The sequence below is a fragment of the Poecile atricapillus genome, chromosome 11 (genome assembly GCF_030490865.1).
Source record: "Poecile atricapillus isolate bPoeAtr1 chromosome 11, bPoeAtr1.hap1, whole genome shotgun sequence".
Taxonomy (NCBI): domain Eukaryota; kingdom Metazoa; phylum Chordata; class Aves; order Passeriformes; family Paridae; genus Poecile; species Poecile atricapillus.
In genome coordinates this window covers 15,193,360-15,212,568 of record NC_081259.1, presented here as the reverse complement: position 1 = coordinate 15,212,568, position 19,209 = coordinate 15,193,360, and the positions used below count along the sequence as shown (strand labels likewise).

The 19,209-nt window shown below is 40.2% G+C and overlaps 1 protein-coding gene across 3 annotated transcripts in view; it reads left to right on the top strand.

Moving 5' to 3' along the window:
* Positions 1-4,139: 4,139 nt before the first annotated feature.
* Positions 4,140-19,209, top strand: part of APBA2 (amyloid beta precursor protein binding family A member 2) — an 89,089-nt gene continuing 74,019 nt past the window's right edge. For all 3 annotated transcript variants that reach the window (XR_009278428.1, XM_058846766.1, XM_058846765.1), the window contains exons 1-2: positions 4,140-4,300; positions 8,283-8,366. The gene's annotated coding sequence lies outside the window, so the exon portion shown is untranslated. The remainder of the gene's footprint in view (positions 4,301-8,282; positions 8,367-19,209) is intronic.

Below are 19,209 nucleotides of genomic sequence, written 5' to 3'. Positions count from 1 at the left end.
CACTCCCAGTTTATACCTTTCTTCTGACTACTGCTAAGGTGGAAGTCAAGAAAACAGCAACACACACACACGCAAAACCCCAGCCCTGAAAAAGATCGTTTAGAGTTTAGGTCTGCAAATTAGTCAGTACCCAAAACTGGATCATGTTCTTACAACCTCTTATAATTTGATGGGGTCAGACCCCCTTACTCGTCTGAGTGTGCACTACAGGAGAGGAGAATTTCCCCTTCTGGAGCTGCAGACTTAATGAACAGCCAAGGGAGCTAGACAGCTACAGGATCTGAAGAGAGCTACAACTGAGAGAAGTTTCCTATCCATAAATTTAACTTGCTGATTCAGTAGGAGCAGAATCAGCCCCTATAAACTGTGTAGTCCTTTACCTTAAGGCAGGCAGCCTCCCCAAGTTGTTGTTCTGACTTACCAAGGATTGGAACAGGACTTATGTATGTGGGCTTTACTCTTAGTCACTGCCATGATTGTAAGAGGGAAGTAACATCAAGAAAAACAGTGGAAATTCAGGGATGGAAACCGGGGAATGAGAGAACTGTGATTTACTCCTTTCAGTGGAGGGACATTTAACAATACACACACCCCTGTTGAACCATTATACAACTTCTGGGAAGAACAACAGTGAGTCAAATAACTGGAGACTGATTATCTTGGAAGGGAATTAGGTTTTGACAGTATTTCTTCTTTTTGTTTTTTGTATGTTTTTTGGGGCTTTTTTAAAACAGCAAAATCTTCTTCTCTGATAATGTCAAGCTTCTCAGAAGACAGAGTGTTAATATTTTGCCAGTAAATTTTCTCATGCTCGTGCCATTTGTCAAGTGTGAGTTCCCTATTACAATCTCTCCATGTGCCTTTTTTCCCCTCTGAGCTGAAGCGTGTTCCTATTTTATGCTGCCTAAGGCAGACAAGACACATTTTTCTGGACTCCCATCAGCATTACTCAGGCAGCTAAAGAGCTCATAATTAAATGATGCAAAATACCTTTTTTTACTTCCTCTCTGCAACCCTCAAATCACTCCTAGGTGGGAGGAGGTGAACTGGCTGCAGAATGAATCCCTTTCCTTATGATGAGACAAACCTAGAAGCAAATTTTAAAAGCTGAGAAAATAATTAACTGCATGCTTTTTAAAAGCTAACCTTACAGGTTTGCAGTTCTGCAAAAACTCCATTCCTGTCATGCTTATTCTGCAGTTAATGCACCCGAATTTCATTCTGTATTCTGTTGCTTTCATTATTACCATAGCAAGCTGAAGTCTCAGAAAGACCATGAACATGGAGATGTTTATGTTATCTGATTGAGGTAGTTACAGTATGAGCTTTGAATGGTATCTTTGGCCCTTCATTTGATTCTGTCCTTACAAGGAATTCTTCCTGTAGTGATGTGACATGGGTTTGTTGGACATAAGAACCCTTAATTAAGAGAAAAACTCTGAATTAATTGTTTCAATACTCAGTTCTTTTACCAAAGCAGTTGCCATGTTGCCCAAATTATGAGGCTGTCAAACAGAATAAGATCATCAAGTTCAACTAATTAATTAATGTGAAAATGGAAACTAACAACAATGTATAAATTAATCGACCTAGGGCTGACATTTTACAATAGAAGACCTCAACCACCTAGGAATGCCAAATCTGTCACCTTTGATAAGCATTTTCAAAGCACTTTGAACAAATTATGAAATAAATATTTACCTTTTATGAAGGAGGGATGTTTGTACACTGTATAATCCTTAAATATCTATAAAATCATGTTGTCAATTTTAATGTTCATTTGCACTGTCTTGTATATTGTTAAAAAGCATTGCTAACTGCAAAGTTCGTAGCATAGATTCACAAATGAAAAAGAGTTCTCTGAGACATTTTAAAGTAATGATACATTTTGAAGCATTTAATGACTTTTGTAGATCTAATCTAAAGTGGCTTTTCAACTGTTACTGCTAGCACAAAAACAGCAAATAGGTACTAAAATCTTCTATGAAGTAGATCTTTAATGAAGATATTTCCTTATTTTTAACCCTTTTTTTTTTTAAATAAAGACAGGTTCAAAACATGTTTTTAAGATCTGAAGTAATTTGTAACTGCAGGTACCCTGAAAGCATAGGTGATGATGCACAATTTGCATTAAATAAGGGGAATATCCAACTCTGCACCCATGGCTGGCTTTTATGGAAATCATTATTTCCAGAAATTGAAGAGTAAGAGAGGTACATTCATGGACTGGTATCATGCACCTTATTTTTACCTTCCATTTTGGTATGTAATTTTCTATAATAACCATCTGTCTGAGTCACTGTCTCCTCTGACATGGAGGGAGAATGCTTGTTAGAAACTTAAAAAAGTTAGAAATTTAAAAAAGTTAAAAAATATATCCCACTCCCTTTGGGACTTCTGAAGTCTTTGAGAGGTCAGTTGTGGTACAATACTCACAGCTGCAGTAACTTCAAGAAGAAACCACCAGCCCTATTGGCCTGGAAATACTGCTTTTATTATGTTGATAAAGTGAGACTTAGTTATGTATATGAGGCTGTTTCATCAAATTAATAATAATGAAATTAAGTAATTAAATAATTATTAATAATAATAATAATTAGATTTTGAGAATTAATAATATTAATTAAAACATCATTTGCCAAATGTTTAAACAACCTGTCTACAGATCATATCTGCAGATACACTGCACTTCTGTGTAAAACATACATGCATTACAGTTCGGGTAATGTTTTGAGTTTTTAGTATGTTCAAAAGAAAACCAAAATCAGTCGAGTAATTGGGATGTAGAAAGGGACAGATGGGAAAAGCCACCATAGCAAACCATGACAGAAAATAGCCTCTTAGTAGCAAATGGAGAGTCTTAACAAAAATCCTAACAACTAAACTAAAAACTAACTCCTCTCCCCAAAAAAGGGTGTTTCCATGAAGGGCCTTTGCATGTACATGGAGGGTGCCTTGATGCTAACAGCTGGGGTATAGCTGCCCCAGGGCAAATAAACACACACCGGGCTGAACACACAGCTATTACACTAAACACTGATACCTAACTGATTGCAATGCAGTATAAATTACATCAGGACAGCTTTTCACTTTTTCTATAGTGAGAAAGATTAGTTATTATCTCAAATTTGCGTAATTGTGAGCAAAGCCTTAAAGTCTTAATTGCTCGAAGATACGCATTTTTTATATACAAAGTAGTCACTATGAGTAGCTGCCCTAGAAGGATCTAGAGGTTTCTAATAAAAGGCCTGAGGAACCAACTGTGTTTATCATTCACCATGAGAAATGTTCTTGGAGAAACCCTCTTCAGTGAACTTCTAAATAGTACACATTGAATCCTACATTTTTAAACTTTAGGGGTGGATCTATGTATTATTTGTACAAGGGCACAAAAGTCATGATTTGTTCTCATAAATCTGGCTGTATGATGGAACGTGAGCGAGTCCAGTGCTGTCCCCTGCTGTAATGTGCAAACTTTGGATGTTTGGATTTTTATTGCACTGGAGCACCTCAAGCAACAGGGAAAGGTGAGGTCATTACCTGGCAGGTGACTACGTGGCATTCAGGAATGTAATTCGCAGAGGGATGCTGTGGAGACTCACAGAAAACACCCTCAGCTGCACCAGAGGAGGTCCCTGGGGATACGGAGTGGCCTTGCGGAGTGTCAGAGCGGGATGCGGGCGTCCAGCAAACATCGCCGTCGGCAGCGCTGCTCAGGGGCTCGGGAACGGAGCCGGGGCCGGGGGCCGCGGCCTGCTCTTCCCAGAGCCTCTGGACACCATCTCTGAACCACACAACTGTTCGGGCTCCTTAACTGGAGCAGGTTACACGGGAACGCGTCCAGGTGGGTTCGGAATGTCTTCAGAGACGGAGACGCCACACCGTCCCTGGGCAGATCTTCCAGGGCTCTACCACCCTCAGTGTGGAGAAGTTCTCCCTCATACTGAGGTGAAACTTGTGTTTCAGTTTATGGCCATTGCTCCTCGTCCTGTCGCCGGACACGGCTGACGAGTGTGGCACACGCGGAGCTGGCACAGTGCCCGGCCTCCCGGTCTGGAGGTGGATCGCGGACAGGTCAGTGTGTCCCGCCGAGCCCCCGGGCTGTGCGGGCCCGGGGCCGCCCCCGCTCCCCCGGGGCCGTGAGGCGGCGCGGGCGCTATGCGCCATGCAGGTTCCCGGGCGCTGGCGCAGGCAGGTTCCCGGGCGGGCCCACCGCGGTGTGCGGCGCTCAGCAGCCACACAAAAGAGCGGCTGCGGCTGCGGCTGCCCCGCTGCCCGGGACCGGCCCCGCCGCTGCAAGGTAAGGGCTGGGGGCGCAGGGTGGGGGGCTGGCTGACCGACCGACAGACCTACTGATCGCCGGCCGGGGTCGTCGCGGGCACCGGCGGCTCCGTCGTGGGTGGGGCGGCAGCATCCCGCGGGTCCCCTCAGGGAAGCGGGGAGCCCCCGGGCGCGCCCCCGCCCCGCGCCAGCACGGACGGTGCTCCCTTCAAATCGGGGCTGGGGGCTGCTTTCTCCGCGAGCGGCTGCCTCCGCCTCATCCTATCCCCATCCTCATCCTCATCCCATCCCCATCCCCATCCCCTGGCAACCGAGCTGCCCGCAAGCGGACGGGGAGCCAGGGTGAAGGGAAGCCCCTGCGGCATGGCGGAGCGGCCGGCGCTGTCGCGATCGGCGGCGCGGGGCTCCGGCACCGGGGGCTGCCGCACGCCCGCTTGTCCCCGCTGTGCCCGGGGAGGCGCCGCCACCGCCCCCCGCCAAGCGAGGGAGAACCGGCGGCGATCTCCCGGGCCGGGCTGCGGCTCCGCTCGGCTCCTCCGGGGCTGGGCTGCGGCTCCGCTCGGGTCCCCCGGGACGGTGCCAGCTCCGAGTCCGGCCCGGCCGCCTCAGCCCTGCTGTGGCGGGACGGCGGCTCCGGGTAACGCGGGGACCGGCCGTGCAGCATCCGCATCATGTCAGCGTTTTGTGGGAGGGCGGGAGGCTTAAGTCCGTTTGTCTCAGTAAGAGTGAAAAGAAATGCGAGAGGAGCCCTCCTGTAATGCAGCACAGCTCGGAGTTTGCATTTGGTTCTGATTTCATGCCTCCACTGTAGCAAAAGGATCAGAGCCTTTGATCCGCTCTTTTCCCGTTCCCTTCATCATGAGGTCTGGAGGGAAAAGGGTGCTCAATTAAGAATACCTGATTTTTCTTGGGATAAACAGCATGAGATATTATAGCATAGTCTGTTTGCCTCTTATTGAACAGTTTTTTGAATGTGTGTGTGGTGCCTTGTATTGCCGTAACAAAAGGGATGGGGGTGGGGGAAAGGAAGGGAATACTGCATTTAGAGCTGCATCTTGGAAAGTCAGACTGCCTTATTTTGCCTCAGTTGGCAGTCTGTGCTTTCAGATTTACGTACTTTGCATCCTCAGTGTCATTTTGGTGCTTGTTGCATGCTAGTGAGGACATACAAGAATGCAAATTTAAATAAAGACAAGAGATCAACGTGCATAGTACAGAGATAATGTGCATTGCAGTGATGTTTAAGAAAAGTCTGAAATTACTGTGACTAGTTTGAAAAATGCAAGTAGTGTTTTCAGTTGCATTACCTGACCCTATTTCAGTTGCATTACCGCCCTATAATCTCCCAGGAGGGGCTGAGAAATCTGTTTGCAGAAAAGATATTTATCTATTATGTCTGTTACCCAAGAATCCCTCATTACTTAATGAGTAGAACTGAAAAAGAGAAACAACTGCTGTCATAGTTTTTTGTGGTTCTGTGTAAGCCACAGTGTTTCCAATATAACATAGTTTAAAAGGGGAGGAATTCTAGTGTAAGTCCTTATTGCCACTTAAGGTAAAATACAGTATGTGCAGGTTATGTGTTTGAGAAGCAAAAGATTGACATTTATGTTAAAACATAAATGGCAATTTATCATTGTATTATCCTGGTTCTTCTCCATATGGGACAGACAAGAGGATAGAGCTTTTCGTTCATATGTTGTTCTGTGAGAACTAAACTGCCAAAGTCAAAGCTGCTGTCCTTAGAACACTTGGGGCTCATAGGATTCGTGCTGCAGAACTGTGCTTATAATCCTGATTGTCAGAGTTTCTATATTCTCTGATAGTTTAGCCCTTATCTGTACTTGGAAATATCTGAAGCTGTTTTTAAAAATGCATCAGCAGCTACATTATTGCTCCCTCTTGGTCCCCTGATAGTAGTATTCTTGCAAAGGCCATAGATGCTCAGCTCTTTTGGTCAAAGTATTAGAGTTCTAAGGAGAAATCTCTAAAAGCATGTTTTGTGCAGTTACTTGATTAATGCCAGTTCAGGCTGGGGACTGGACATGAATTTAAACAAGCTAGGTCTTTAAAGAGTGACCTTCGCTTAAGGCTGTGAGCACAAGAAACCACTTCAAGAAGCATAATTTTACCATCTCTCCAGCTTGTTCTGATAAGAATATTTGCTAGGAAATAATTTGTGAAAGTACCATGGTTTAAACATCTTTCAGTTAATATTCCTGTGTTGAGGGTGGAGAAATTAGAGCAAGTGACCTGTTCCAAGCTACCAGCTCACAGAGAGGCATATGGAGGATTCTGGTTCAGAGCAAATCTTGATTGTAGCCTTTGAACACATCAGGGTTTAGGTACTTCTGCAGACTTTTACATCCATTTCCCTTGTAATCTGTGTTTAAATAAACAAGGCAATTATTTCATGCTTTAAGCAGTGCAGTGGTAGAGACCGAGGAGCAGCCCTGCCAAAAAGGCCCAGAGGGCCTGGTGAACAGCAAACTGGACATAAACCAGCCACATCCACTGGCAACAAAGATAGCCAGGAGCATCCTGGTCGCTATGAACAACAGTGCAGCCAGGACATCAAGGGAAGTGATTATTCCCTTCTGCTCAGCACCCAGTAGGTCACGTTTACAACCCTGTGTCCAGTTTTGGAATTTATTAAAGACCTGGGGTTCAGCAGAGGCCACTGAAGTGGTTGGGGCTGGAGGATGAGCTCTGAGCAGAGGGTGAGGGAGTGGGGCTTGATCAGCCTGCAGAAAAGGAGGCTATGGGGGGACCTAACAGCAGCCTTCCAGTCCTTGTGAAGAGCTCCCCAGGGAACCAGAGCCAGACTCAACACAGAGGCATGGGCCAGAGAATGAGAGACAAAAAGCCAAAACAAAGGTTCAGACTGGATACAAGCAATATACTTTGCCCCACAAGGATAATCACACATGGAGACAGGTAGCCCAGGGAGATTGTATGGTCTCTGTTCTTGAAGGTTTTAGAGACCAGACTCAATAATTCCCGCAGCAAACTGATCAGGGCTCACTGATGACCTTGGTTTGAGCAGAATGCTGGACAAGAGATCTCTGACATTCTTAACAACCTGAAGTGTTATGATCCTACTGATCACTCTTAACACCTGTTATGTTTGTGCCTACCCATATATGATGGAAGAAGCAGACATGTTTCCAGAAGTCAGATTTTTTAAGAAAGATTTAGAGTTTCCATTCTAGGACTAATCCACGCATCTCAGCAAAGATGGAACACAGTATCAGTATGATACATTAACCTCTATTATCTGTGAAACAGAACATTACATTAATACAAACTAATACCTTACTGTAAACATCCCAAGGAAGAGATATTTGCTTGAAATAAACAAAAAGAAGTGCATACTTGCAAGCAAGAGCTTTTACTAGGAGGTATCTTTTGGCACTACTGTGATGCAATTAAAGCCTTGCAACATTTGTGCAAGATATGTAATGGTAGTTGTTACATTTAGAGAAAATAAAGCACTGATGCAGTCACATGAGCTTCACAAGTTGAGAGGAAGAACTGAAAGCAGAATCAGAATTCACCGATTTTTTAGACACTCAAAAAACCTGAAGTTGCTGAGTCAAATGCTCATTATAAGTACTTGCAAAAGCTTTTAGTCTACTGGTAAGAGTATTACATGTATGATTTTTTTTTCCTGAGGACCCACGAGAGCTGCATGAAAAGCATCTCAAGACAGCACCATGTGATTGGTGAAGTGTGTAGTGCTTTAGGCTTTTGCTGTCTGCAGGAGCTGAACATGCACCACTTAAGCTTTGTCATGGCATCCATGAGAAGAGGACTTCCATTCAAATTCTCAGTTTTGTTTGAAGGTCTTAGGTCTTATCTTGGCTAACAATACTATTTATTGGAAGGAAGGCCTTGCACAGCTGGTAAAAAATGTATGGATTGAACTGTTTATTTCTGATGTTGGTAGGCAAATGCACTGTCACTTGAGTACATGACATTTCTCTCCTTTTCTATTGCAGTACTTACTGTCTTCATTCACATGCTGCAGCAGAGGAAGGTGATTTGCACTTCAAGAGGAGTAAATTAGAGCTGAGGAAAGACTGGTATGGAAAACTCTGGGATTAATAGGTGCTTCCACCTAAGCTAAAGAGGAAGAACTAGAAGCCCTGTAGGTAGGGATGACAAGGGAAAAATGTTGTTGTTCTCAGATAACAAGGTTTAGTGAAATACTGCTGGAGATGCATACTCTGAAGTATATTCATGCATGAAGGGACCATTTTCTTTTGAAATAGAAGGAAATGAAGAGGAAAGGAAAGTAGGCAAAGTTGACAAAATATACTTCAGTTATAACAATGAGAGGTTTGCAGTCTAGATAAGGATTTTCAAATAGTACTTCTGCAATGCAGACATGCACTGATACCAACCCAGGCTTCCAGTGGGAGCTGCATGAGGAGTATCTTGGGATAGTTGTCTGGTTTGAATTACTAAGATGAAGTTTCCTTCAGAAAATAGTCCTCCTAGTTACAGGCTTAATAATGAAGATTCAGCCACATAGAAATTTGTTATTTCTTTGTTTCTTAAAAGGCAAATTGAATACTTCCATTATATTAATTGAATGGAGTTTTTGAGCTTTGTTTTGTGCATTGTTATTAGGAATATTTGTGAGCATATCACCAGTTTGCATTATTTCCAGATTGCTGTCGTACCCTTTACTTTCTGAGAGATGCTTTTCACAGATGCACTTCTCATCTACAACCTTTGCATAAATTCCACTTCCCAAGTCAATTGTACAGTAACCCTTATCATTTTGCAGAGGATTTGGAAATCCATTTTATTTCTGAAATATTCTCCAAGAGAGACCTGACCTTGCAAATTTTTCTTGTGTATATATTCTACCTTTTTGTTAAGTGTTCACAGGATCTGACTCTTGAAGATTTAGTGTAAGATTTATTTTATTTATTAATTTAATGAAGATTAAGTGTAAGAAAGAAAGATTTAGAAGTCTTTCACCTGAGTACAGAGGTTAGAGATAGCTAAGAATTCGTAATATGGTCATAGCAGGCACGTTTACTTCTTTCTATCTTAAATGTACAAAACCAGCAACACGCAGCTCACCCAAATAATAGTTCTGTAGTACTGACCATGAGTGTTCTGGTGAGGGTGCAAGCCTAGATTTGACCACTGGTGTCCAAAATGCCAAGGGACATTATGTAACATGGGAATGTGTGGTGAGAAGCACAACTTCCATAGGGACTGCATCAAACTAAGCAGTATTGTAAGAACCTTGGAGAAGGAGTAGCTGTGTTTGGCATTCACTGTTCAGGTTCAGTGAAGTAGCTGATCTTTATGGGAAGAATAATAAAGAAAATATTCCCTCAATGCCATCCACATCTTTACTGCCTTCATCCATTACCCAGAAACAAAGGTGCTTGGGTGGACTCTGTCACCCAGTGTGCCCTTCAAGATCAGAAGAACAGAAGTGTTAGTTAACTTTGACTTTTCCTGCTCCAGAAACATGGTAAAATATGCCTGAGTTACTGAATTAACTGAAGAGAATGAGTGTTCCACAGACCAGATTCTGTTCAAGAGTGACATAGGATTTTAATTTTTTTCCCAGTTGCCAAGAGTGAAATGGTATCAATAAATTGATGTTCCTCTCAAGAAGCGTTGATACAAGCTACCACAAAAAATTATTTCAGTGCAAGGGCAAGTGCACCCTTTTGGTTTAGTCAAATCTTAAAATAAATCTCAAAACTCATATTCTGAAAGCCGAGAGATGCCTTTTCAACACATCAGGGGGAGTGTTGCTTGTTTCTCATGCCAGAAGCAAGATTGCTTCAGAACTGCTATGGTCTTCAAATCCATACTAAATCTCTCACCTGGGAATGAAATCTTGTATTTAAACACTGTTACTAAGCATAACTTTGTTGTTGTTGTTGTTGTTTTGGTTGGTTGGTTGGTTTTTGTTTTTTGTTTTTTTGTTCTTCCTCTAACCTACAACTTTTGTGTCTGGTAAGGATGGCCATTCTGACTGGTACCAGGTTTCACAGGGTTGCTGTGCTATCTTGAGTTTCAAAGACCACTACAGCTACTGATAGATGAATAATCGTGAAGGCATTTTCACAAAGAACAGAAATATTTCTGCTCTTATAAAATGATCCAGTATAGGAAAGAAGCAGACTTGCATGGCTCCAAATTCTTACTATGCAGCATAGCACGTTGTTGCCATGCTACCAGATTGCTTGCCTTGATATTTAAATTTGCCGTCAGATTTGTATTTAAAAAAAATGAACTGTTAACAGTACATTAAAATATAAAATAACCTGACAAGACATAAGCCTCATCATCAATTTGTTCATGGTTTTTTGGCCTCTACAGATTTTAATTTTTTTTCCTAAAATAAACCACATCATCACAACAAATCTAAGATATGCATGAACCAATGAAATATGAAAAGCTTCTGTTTGGGAGTGCAATAAAGGTTTATCTCAAAGGAGAAATATTGATTATAGTTTCCATACTTAAAAAATATGCATTTTGCCTACCTTACTAAGTGCCTCTTGTCATCTTTTGTCCTTTCCAATTTAACACAACAAAGGGGAATCAGAGTATGATGATATTTTCTTGTTACTGATGTATTGTGGAGGAGAAAGGAACATTATTTCTATATATGTATGTGTGTAGATATATATGAAATGTCCTTTAGGAACAAAATCTTGTGTTACTGGAAGACAACTCTTGATTACAGATAAGGCAGCTTTAAAAAGAAACTTATCCCTGTGATATTCTTAGCCAGTCAATCAGTGTGGCTTTAATTATGTAGAAGTATTTGACATGTTATGGCCCAGGAGATAAGAGCTGTTGCATACTAGATGAATGAAAGGGAAGGAATTCTGTTGGTGACTAGAAATTCCATGCTCAGAGCTGCATTAGAGACATAAAATGAGCACTGGAACGGAATGCTTCCTACTAAATAGTGATTTGCATTGTATTGCTGATTCCAGGATTATGATGGTTCTTGGTGGCAGAATTTTTAATTTCTGGTTAACTGGCTTTGTTGATTGAAGAGTTGCCTTGAAAATATTTGTGTAGTATCAGGAACGTGCCTTTAATTCAGTTGTGTTGATGGGAATTTTTGTTTTGCTTATTTTGTTGTTTGGTTGATTGGCTTTCGTGTGTTTTTTATTTTTAATAATTAAGGGGTTTCCTTTATATTTTCAGTGGTAGGTAGAAGTCTCAGTTTTCACCAAGTAAAAGATACCTGTTGTGATACTGCTTGTTTTCAGTACTTGGAAAGAGACCACCTTAAGGTTTTTCCATATCTATTCCACACCCATCTGCAGTGATACTAAATGATCTGTACAGCATGTGTTTAATTTGGTATTTGTCCACCATTATTCAATTTGTATGCATTATAACTGACCCACCAACTAACAAATAATGATTTGGGGGGAAAATGGAGGGGAATTATATATTACAGCACTACTATACCTTTGCAACAGTATTATTTTCCTTCCTGTGCATATATCTATAATTGTTTTAAAGTTTTTAGTCACAATTCAGTAAAATACCGGTCTTATACTTGAGCCAACACTGATTTAACTTAGATGTGTTAACATTTTTTAGTGTTGGGACTCTTATGGTATTTCATGGTTTGGTTTAGGCTCCAGCTGTTGGTGTGTGAGAATCACAGCTTTGAACTCAAACAGGCTCCAGGAATGAAGAAACTATGAGTGTATTGCACTTTAAATATTTGTGGACAATATGATACCTTTAATTCTGGAGTTCTTGTGATTTGCAGTGCTACAGCAATTGTAGTAGAAATGTTTCTTAATATCAACCAGCATCTGTTTGAATGAACTAAGCTTGAGTTAACAGTTTTCTTTCTGATGATACTTAACATTGTTATAACCACTCATGATAAATATAAACAAGCCAAATGTCATCCAGAGTTTCTGAACCAGCTGTTTTATCAGTGAACAGTCCACGTACTTTCCTCTGTTCAATGATATTCCTGTTTAAAATAGGAATTAACTAATGCAGTAACCTGTTACAGTGTTGGTAAATCCCACTGGAAGGTTAGGAAACAAAAGCTGTTTATTACTGCTCTAAGTTTCTTACCCTCTCCATGCCTTGGCACAATGAGTCTTGTTTCTTGACAGGATGAAATCCATATTGTATTTAAGATGTTATCTCTGTCCTCATTGGATAAACTCGTGACTAACTGGCTGCCAGTGGAGGTTGACCCTCACGGACTGGTTGACAGCTTGCACCACGTTTGTCACACTGACACATTGACTGGCAGCTCCTCAGGCTGACCCTGTGGCAGCCCTTGTCCCTCCTTCCTCCGGGATGGTTCCTGTGCCTGAGCTGCATGCCAGCTCCTTGTCACAGGATCATCCTGAGGGACCCTCAAGCATTGTAAGGACAAGAAAAGGGGCAAATTCAAACAGAAATTCCTAAATAGTAAGGTTTGAAGTTTACCATACACAGTGGCATCCTGAATGAAATGGAGGTGATTGGAAAAAAAAAAAATAAAAAATCTATTTTAGTGGAGCCTATGAGCCAACCAAGTGTCTAGGACCCCTCAGTGGAAGGCACTTAGAAGACGGCAGTAGACTGTCTTTGCTCAAAAGACTGACCTGTCTAAATAGACTTCACAGTTTGGTATCTTCTGTTTAAATTAATCTGACAGAAGAAAAGAATAGTGTCAAAAAGTGGTACCAGGCCAATATAACCTCATATTACGGTAGCAAAAGATTGTGAAACACTGGATTTAATCAATAGCGCGCAGACCAAACATCTATTGAAAACCTGAATTATAGGTACGTCTGTAATTTTTGGAAAATATAACTTAAATGTACCTAACTGGAAAATCTTAATTTGGTTCTGTTATTTAGTTGAATTTTGCTGTTAACCTTCTTGCTGGGTTAAACTATAAAGATAAAAATAATTACCTTTGTAGATTAACATATTAAATATTTTGCATATATAAATATAAATTGCATGTGGATAAAAAGTTCTTTGCTTTGGAGACTATAAAAGGATGGCTTTTCAGTTATTACATGATTTTCATTGTTGTTTTCTTTATTAGTATTGTGTCACTGAGGGTGGGAGTGGGGGGGTGTTTGTTTTTTAAGCAAACTCTCCAAAGTCTTCTTTATTAATTTTTCAGATGTAGACTTACAGATTTTTAACCTCTTTGTGGCAGGAGTGTCTACAGAATATTTAACATGATGAAATATTGGTTAATGGACTTTTCCACAACATACATAATTTAGGATTTATTTGCCCCCAGTTTAAAGTTGTTACTATAGCAAATACAAGATGAAGAATTGAATGGAAATGAATATATAATGTGACTGTTCAGGGTTTGCATCTGGTAAAGGGGCTGCTATCAGGAGTTGATGATACCCCTGCAATGCTAGGCTACATAGGATGGGAAAAAGTTGGATCCTGCAGGGAAGCCTTTTAGGAGCCTGTCAATCCATTGGGAGAGCTCAGGAGAGGTTCACACACCCTTACATAGTTGTTGTTTTACAGTGTGGGCAATTTCTATTATTAAGGGACTGTGACATATCTTTAAGTGGCTGGAAGTTGACCTTTGATTTCGACTGGTAGCAGCTCAAGCATCTTTCGACTTCAGTTTTGCTGCAAGCTGCAGCCTTCCCTGCGGTGCTCCTGTCCCTGGGAATGTCCCACAGCCCCAGCAGGACTGTGGCTGCCTGTTGCTGCAACACAGGAACTTCTAGTTACCACCAGGAGACTGTTGTGGGGTAGTTGTTCAGTTAATTCAGTTAATGTTGTTGATAATAAGTTTAGAAAGGTGAAACAGAGTTACCCTAATGATAGAAAAATAGACATTGTTCCAGTTGTTAGATGAATTACTCTACATTTCACTTTCCTGATGAGCACGACAGTTACGTAATTAGTATTATTAGCATCATATTCTGCCAGCCATAATACTTCGTGTCATATATCTATATATTTATGCAACTGTAGACATTACTTTAAACCAGATATCAAAATTTATATACCTATTGCCTTGAGCATCAGTTGAAGACAAGCCAGTCTATTTATGGACAAATAATGAAATTACTGAATAAATTGGCAAGACTCATACTGCCATTTACATTCTTGCCTCAGTAACTACTTACTGCATGTTTAGTGATAAGAGATGCAGAGTTCTGAATTGGAAAATTCACAGATAACTACAAGATAGACTGACCCACAATGTACTAATGTGATGCCTTAGTGATTTTTCAACCATTTTATATTTAAAGGAAAAATGCTAATTCTTGAAAGTGTTAGCCAAGTGCGTAGGTACATTTACTGAGAACCTAGGAAATGCATACTTATTTAAATACATTATGCAAAACTTTATCTTACAACAAATGAAATAAAATGCTGAAATGAAATTCTTGTTTTCATACTAGTTTTTTTTATGTATCTATTTCTAGAGGTATTAGAATATTAGAGAATTTTATTTCATTAATATTCCCCTAGTCCTTTGCTAGTCAATGTGTCAGGTATGGAGCATGAAGCTTCTTGTGTGTAGGTGTTTTACATATTGCTGCCCAGCTATAACCTTGCCATACAGCAACCTTGCACTGCAGGATTAGTGCCTTTTCTCCAACAGATCTGCTCCATAGAGTGTTTTTTCTGTGTGATGCATTATTTTACATGCTGCAGTTAAGCCAGATGTAGTCAAAAGCTAATCTCTTGTTTAGGCCAACTGTAGTTCTAATTAACTCTGCTGACACTGCATCTTATTCAATCACAGAGTACACTTCCTCCAAGAGAATGGCTGAAGCTGTATTAATACTTTTTAGAATACTGTCTAACAGTAAGTTTTTAGTGTTCTGCCTGTTGTGTGCTGCACTGCTGCCTGCTTAGCCTGTCAGTTACTGATAGGGAAAGTCTATGTACCTGTGTGTGAGGAAAAGGAAAACAAAATCAGCCCAAATGCCAGCTAAACTCTCCACATAGGTAGGATTTTGATAGAACCTTAGAACTCTCAATGTTCCTTTCTCTGGCAGAGCACAGGAGAAGCAGAGAAGACAAAGAAGAGATAGCCAGCTATCATTTCCTGTGCTTTCATTAAGCTAATGAGCACGAAGGAGTGCATGCACACAGTCCAAGATTATTCAAGAGTCTAAAAAATACAAATAACATAGTATGAGCTGCCAAAGGCTCAAGCCAATCTGTTCTACCATTTCTGCTGGAATATTTCTGTTTACTTTTATTTTCATAATGACAATGCTTCAGCTTTATCAGACACCTGTAGAGAGCAGGATCTACCATTTCGTTTATAACAGTTGCTCTTGCCTATAATGACTTGGCAAAAGTGAGATGAACATTCAGTTATCATCATGAAGGTCCAAAGGGGAAATGAATCCTTCCTAAGACATTCAGCAGGCTGATGTGTAAGGGGAACTATGCTCAGAAGTGATTAATTTATGGGGTATCATCTTCCAGCATCAGGTTTGAATCCTACAGATTCTATTGCATTGTTACAGAACTCACCTAAAATCAAGATGCATTTTTCCAAAGATGGTCAGAGCCTTTAAGAAATATTCGGTCCCTTGATTTTGTTACTGGAAACATTCAAGATAGGGAATAAACATAAGGGGTAAACAAAGGGATTGCTTTGTTCCCCTGCTTTGTCTGATGAAGCTCAGTTCTTCAGTTTTCAGCAACTTCTCCAATTAGACAAGATCCACATGCCTCTTTTCTTCTTTACATGCCATTAGGACCTAATGGGATAAGACTTCTGCGTTAGAGCCTAGACATCTAATGATGCCTCCCTTCCTAGCTGTAAATGGAGCAATTTAAACAACACAGTTGACACCTGTTTCAGCACAGGAAAGTCTGTTAAACCGAGAATTTCACTTGAACTTTGCCTGCAGATTTCTTGGAAAGGGTTTTTCCACCTTTACCGAAAAACTTTTTCAAACTAGAGAGTAGACAGTTGAGATAGCCAAAGTCACATTTTTTCTAAGAATCCTTTAACTGTGGGCTTATTGCATATTTTATTTCATCCAAGATGGATATTGTTTGTACTTTATGTAGCATCAGAAAAGAAATGAAACTTTGAAATCTTCTGTTTAGGCAATGAAGATATTGAGGGGAAAAAGAAAGAAAAAAATTAGCTCAGTTCTCCAAAATGAAAGAACTCTGTCTTTGGTATTGCAATTTCACAGATAGAAATCTGCACCAACTAGTCTGTTTATCTGCTCAAAGCTCTTTACATAACTGACACTTTGTCATCTTCTGTCTATAAATTATAGGCAGTCATTGCTGGAGTGTCTGAGTAACCAAGCATAGGTTTTGCTGCTTTGCATATAAATAGAGCTACAGTCCTGGATGTATGTGAACAGAAATATGGACATGAAGACATTCTGGCTCTTCAACTTGATAACAGAAACCCCCCACCCTTAATGCCATACATCTGTGGATGCTGGTATAAATATGAAGCAGATAACCTCTTTGGTTCCTTTAAAATAGAATGATGGAAATTGATTTGGTAGACAGATGTGAGTGCATAAATCATATCAAACCAAATACAGATTGTTACATGAAAAGGTCAAATTAGGTAACAAATTTTGTTAAGTGTTTTTCACTGACTTGGTGAAGAGAAGACTTTCTTCAAATGTTATTCTTTGCATTGACAGTACAATAGTAGAGACAGTTTACATCTCAGAAAACTCAATCTGGATCAGCCCAATTTACATCTTTCCTAGTGTGCCACTACAGTAACATCTGGAAATAGATCCTTAAATTGAACAGGAAATACGCTTTATTTAAATATTCACCTTACTAACTTACTCTTCCTGATCCTGTAAGATCCTAGTCTTTCAGTATACAGAGCATGTTACAGCTGGAAGATTTAAACAGCTGTGTAAATGCTTGGTACTTTCTTGGAAAGCAAAAGTTCTGTTGGTACAACCATAAAACCAAGCTGAAGAGAGCTAGACTTCAAAGGAACTGTAACATCCTAAATGTAAAACTCCACCGACCCCAACTGAGGATAAATGATGATATCATTACTTAAATTATACTGGTTACTGTGGATGATCCATCCATAGCTGATTGCTTCTTTTTAATGGCATTAAATAATTTGCATTGCAAATTGTAGGATGGTAGGCTATTTTATTTTCCAGCCAAATCAGGTCAATTCCACCCAGGTCCTCTATATCCAACAATCCAATAGTGAAGAGCATTTTGGCTATCCTGTTTTTCATCTTTTGTTTGCTTAAATGATATTCTGTTGAGCATAAAGGACAGATATTTTTGTAAGTTCACTGTTGGGTTTCACAGATGTAGGTTTAAGGAGATTATTTATGCTTTAGGATTTAACATCTACCAACATGCTGTTCATTTGCCTGATATCACGGGGGACTAGCTCTTTCATTTGCAATTTATAAATCCTCATCTTCAGACTGGTTTTCAGATGGCTGGATGTTTGAAACATCCAGCAGTTATTAATTTAATTAATTTTGTCTGAGATGAACTAACAGTGTTTATTCAACCAATATGATATATGATAGGTCCAGGGTTTTGTTTTGTTTTTAAATTTAAATAGAATAGGTAATGCTAACCTGGTAGGTTGGAGGAGTCACCTTGGGAGCCCTCCCTTAGTTTGATGCATGTTTGATGAAGAATGCTGTTTTCTTGTGCCCTTCACTGATAAGTTTGGTGATTAACTTTCCAAAAGGACAACAGCAGAAGCTCAAAAGCCCATATCAATGCTTTTTCCTTCCAAAAACCTTGCATCTGGAATGAAGAAGTCAAACCTGTGCTCTGTGTGCCTAATAAGACCATAAGTCTTTGAAAAGGTGGTAAACAAAGAAGTGGCTGGGCCTCATATCAAGTTTGTCTCATGATACCTCAGACAAATGCCTGTAAATGTGTTTGCTGTGGTTCATATGGAGTCTTGCACTTCATGCAGACCAACTACTCATACTCCTGCAGGAGCAGCTCCATGCACTATGCTTGATAAATAAATCCTTTATTCCCTGTAGAAGTCTAGATCTGGAGATTGTACCAGTTTCCAATCCTGTCGTACCTGGGACAGAACTGCCAGGTCCAGGGAGAACAGGAGCTCTTGGACATTTGCTGTGCAATAAATGATAACTCACTCATAAAGCAGGACGCTCGAAACATTAAAATGTGAGAACAGAAGGTGACATCAAAATGTGAGCCTTGCTTGAAATGCCTGAGTTAGCTAAATCTCTATTCTGCTTTCAAATATGTTGCCTATTCTTTTACAATTAAAGCTTAAAATTGTTTTTTTTATAGTGCAGTGATTGACTTCAGAATGATGAATTAAAAAATCCCTGTGAGAGAAAGCTTCATAATAATTAATATTATTATGCTAGAAATTTGAAAATAACCCTGCTTCTTTCTCAGTGGTTTTCATCCTGTTCTTTGGCAAGCATTTTCCTGTGCTGTATTTCTTGTGTTATGAGAGTCATTCTGGATTGCTGGTACACTCAAAACTCAAGCAGTTTGTGCTCAAATGACCAAATGCCTTGATCTGATAATTTTGAGCTGGGATGCTGTGAGCTTTCAAAATGCAGTCTAGCATTTTATAGGGGGCTGCAGGCTCCACTACAGTCTTATCAAGAGCTCATCCTGTATTCAGTTTTCTTTGGACTGTGAAAAACCAACAGAGGACAGAATTTCCCCATTGAAGTATTATTATGTTTTCAGAGCTACTAAATAAAAATTGTATATCCTGTTATACTGTAATTTTGTAATATAATGCATCTTAAGCATGGTTTGGTATTATGGAGTACCATCAGATTAATAGCATTTTATGTAACTTTCTTCTGCCATTCAGAAATTAATATTTAGTCTTCTCTGATATTCAAAGACTAGAAAAATGCAGATAAACCAGAAAGAAGACTATGGAAGTGGCAAACGGTTGTGTATCAGTTCTGC